This window comes from Eumetopias jubatus, unplaced genomic scaffold (assembly GCF_037043125.1).
Source record: "Eumetopias jubatus isolate StellerSeaLion01/CBP00866 unplaced genomic scaffold, mEumJub1_p1.0 scaffold_66, whole genome shotgun sequence".
Classification (NCBI taxonomy): Eukaryota; Metazoa; Chordata; class Mammalia; order Carnivora; family Otariidae; genus Eumetopias; species Eumetopias jubatus.
In genome coordinates, this window is record NW_028274872.1 from 814080 (window position 1) to 818044 (window position 3965).

Consider the following 3965-nt stretch of genomic DNA (forward strand, 5'->3'; position numbering starts at 1 on the left):
ACATATATAAAGAGCTTATACAACTCAACACCAAAAGCCACAAATAATCCAATTTAAAAAGAGGCAGAAGAAATGAACAGACATTACTCCAAAGAAGACATCCAGATGGCCAACAGACACATGAAGAGATGCTTGACAACACTCATCATCAGGAAAAAGCAAATCGAAACAATTGGATAGGGCACCAGGGTGGCTCGGTCCGTTACCCGTCTGCCTTTGGCTCGGGTGGTGACCTTGGGGTCCTGGGATCTAGTCCCACATCGGGCTACCTGCTCAGTGGGGAGCCTGCTTCTCCCTCTCCGCCTCCCCCCACTTGTGCTCTCTCCCCTTCATTCTCAAATAAATAGGTAAAATCAGGAAATAGAAAAAAAGAACCAACGAGCTATGACCTCACACCTGTCAGAATGGCTAAAATCAAAAACACAAGAAACAACAAGTGTGGGCAAGGATGTGGAGGAAAAGGAACCCTCTTACAGTATTGGTGGGAATACAAACTGGTGTAGCCATTGTGGAAAACAGTATGGAGGGTCCTCAAAAAGGAACGATTAAGATCCATTAATCCTACCACTGGATATTTATCCCCAAAATACAGAAACACTAATTTGCAGGAATACATGGGCCCTTTGTACAGCAGCATAGCCAAATTATGGAAAGAGCCCAGACGTCCATCAACAGATGAATGATAAAGACAATGTAGTGTGTGTGTGTGTGTATATATATATATATACACACACATATCTATATCTATCTATCATCTATCTATCTATCTATCTATCTATCTATCTATTTATACCATGGAATATTATTCAGCCAAAAAAAAGAATGAAATCTTGCCATTAGCAAGGACACAGATGGAGCCAGAGTGTATTCTGCTAAGTGAAATAAGTCAGTGAGAGAAAGATAAATACCCCATGATCTCACTCCTATGTGGAATTTAAGAAACAAAACATGTAAGCAAAGGAAATAGAAAAGGGAGAGAGACAAACCAGGAAAGAGACCCTTAACTATAGAGAACTAACTGATGGTTGCCGAGGGTAGGGGGGCTTGGGGGATGGGTGAGGTGATGGGGATTAAGAAGTGTACTTGTGGTAATGAGCACTGGGCAATGTATGGAAATGTTCAATCACCATGTTATATACTGGAAACTCATGGAACTGTATGTTAACTATACTGGAAAAATATTTTTTAAAAATTTGGAACAATTTTAAAAAGGTGGACCATGGCTTGCTAGATTTCTTTGAGTTGACCTCATGCCATTGACCTGTGGTTGTATTCCTGGAAGCAAACATGGGCAGTTCGAGGTCATGGGTCAATGATGGATGATGTCCACAGTAGATGTGTGCAGTGGTGTTCAGTGGCATAGAAGCTGAGGTTGAGGAGAGAGAAACAGGCAGGCAGGGGAAGTGGTGCCCTGAAGCACCTCTTCACTTCTTCAGCACAGGTTCCCCCCTAGATCTTAGGAGCCAGAGACTTAGGAGGTCGCTGTAGCACTGATAAAGGCAATTGTCCACCTTTAATGTTTGTGGGTCCTGCCCCTGGGCTCCCAAGGAAGCAATGCTTTCACATTTACCAAGGTCAAAATGAATCCACAAAACCTCAATGCATGGGCTCTATTTCACCCCAAGCACACATTGGACATCTGCTTTATGAAAGAAAAGAACCCAAAAGGAGCATTCTGGAAAAGATAAGAAAAAGGAAGACACTTCCCTGGTTCCCATAACATTAAAGCCATACAGCCCTACATGTACTAGAAATTTAAGACCGGGAAATGCAGTGACTTTCTACAATGTCTTTTGTATAAAAATTTGTCACTTTTTATGTAAAAAATATATTTTGGTATATAACCCTTTATCAAAATTTCCTTTGTCATGACACTCTCTCCTGGTAAAGATTCCCTGTCCCATGCAGCTGTACTAATCAGTGCTCAGGTAAAACTCACAACCTTTTATTTTTTTTTTTTTGAGTTTGAGCGCCATGTGGGATGCAGAGATTACTTAAAAAGAAAATAATTGAAAAGAAGTAAAATTAAAAGAAAAATTTTAAAAATGTATATGCGTATCAGGAAATTTTATTACTCTCTGCTCTCTCACATTGATATATTTACATTGTGTTACTTACACCATTAAGAGCACCTTAATTACTGTAGCTTTACGGTGAGGTTTAAAATTTAGTAAATTTCTCCAATTTAATTCTTCAAGGTTGTCTTGGCTATTTAGGTATGTTGATTTCCAAATACATTTGAGAATTAGCTTGTGAATTTGCCCCCAAATTGCCTTCTCCAGTATGAATCAGAATAATGCTGATTTGATGTTCCAACAAATTTGAGTGGTCTAGTCCATGAATGTGATATATTTTTTCCTAATTATTTAGTATCCTTTAATTTATTTCAGCAAGAGTTTTCAGGCATCTTTGTTACATGTGTTCTCATACATTTAATGAAGGTGGACATGAATCTCCACTCTGTTTATTGAATTTCATTTCCTTTTTTTAAAAATTTCATTTTCTAAATGCTCACTGCTAGTATAGAGAAATATAGTAGATTATTACATGAATGTTGCTGAGGTATAATTTAGGTACAGTAGACGGCATCCCTTTAAAGTGTACAATTAAGGCTGTACTTTCAGAGATCATTTCTTTCTTTCTTTCTTTTAATTTTATTTTATTATGTTATGTTAATCACCATACATTACATCAATAGTTTTTGATGTAGTGTTCCATGATTCATTGTTTGCCTATAACAGCCAGTGCTCCCTTCAATGCTGCCCTCTTTAATACCCACCACCAGGCTAACCCATCCCCCCACCCCCTCCCCTCTAGAACCCTCTGTCTGTTTCTCAGAGTCCATCGTCTCTCATGGTTCGTCTCCCCCTCTGATTTCCTCCCCTTCATTTTTCCCTTCCTACTAGCTTCTCTCTCTCTTTTTTATTATTTTTTAAAATTTTTTATTGTTATGTTAATCAACATACATTACATCATTAGTTTTTCATGTAGAGTTCCATGATTCATTGTTTGTGCATAACACCCAGTGCTCCATGCAGAATGTGCCCTCTTTAATACCCATCACCAGGTAACCCATCCCCCCACCCCTCCCCTCTAGAACCCTCAGTTGGTTTCTCAGAGTCCATCTTCTCTCATGGCTTATCTCCCCCTCCGATTTCCTCCCCTTCATTTTTCCCTTCCTACTAGCTTCTCTCTCTCTCTCTTTTTTTAAACATATAATATATTATTTGTTTCAGAGGTACAGGTCTGTGATTCATCAGTCTTACACAATTCACAGCGCTCACCATAGCACATACCCTCCCCAATGCCCATCACCCAGGCACCCCATCCCTCCCACCCCCACCACTCCAGCAACCCTCAATTTGTTTCCTAAGATTAAGAATTCCTCCTATCAGTGAGGTCATAGGATACATGTCTTTCTCTGATTGACTTAATTTCACTTAGCATAATACCCTCCAGTTCATTTCTACAGTTTGTTACTAGAGAATTTTCTCTGAACGTGTAGAGGACCTGAAACCTCAAGGAGGAGGCACATTGTTCTCTCCTGAGCATGAACGTGATTTTAGGTGTTGTTTCCACAGCTGCCCATTGCCACTGATGATCGTTCTTCTCCTCCTTTGGACGGTAAGAGAGAGAGGACGCAGTGTGAGTGCTTTCTCAACAAATAAAAATTAAAAAAGATAAACTGTACAACTAAATGCATTTTCACAGATGTACATACAATTGAAACTACTGCTCCATTCAGGACACAGGGCATTTCTTCTACCTCACAGCTTCCCTTGGGTGGATCCATTGAAGTCTCTCACTGCCTTCACCCTCAGCCCCAGGCAACCACTGGCATCAAAGACGGCTTGATTTTTAACCACGTTATGGAAATGGAACTCTTTTATGCCTACATTCCTCCGTGCAGCCTAAGGATTCTTATATCTATCCATATTACTAATGGATCACCAGTTCAGAATTTT

The 3965-nt window shown here is 39.8% G+C and overlaps 1 non-coding gene across 1 annotated transcript; it reads left to right on the forward strand.

Annotated features, from left to right (window-relative positions):
• The first annotated feature begins 3441 nt into the window (after nt 1-3441).
• On the forward strand, nt 3442-3654 carry LOC148161786 (small nucleolar RNA U3). The gene has a single exon (XR_015767363.1). It is a non-coding gene; the product is annotated as a small nucleolar RNA U3 (small nucleolar RNA).
• Nucleotides 3655-3965: the final 311 nt, after the last annotated feature.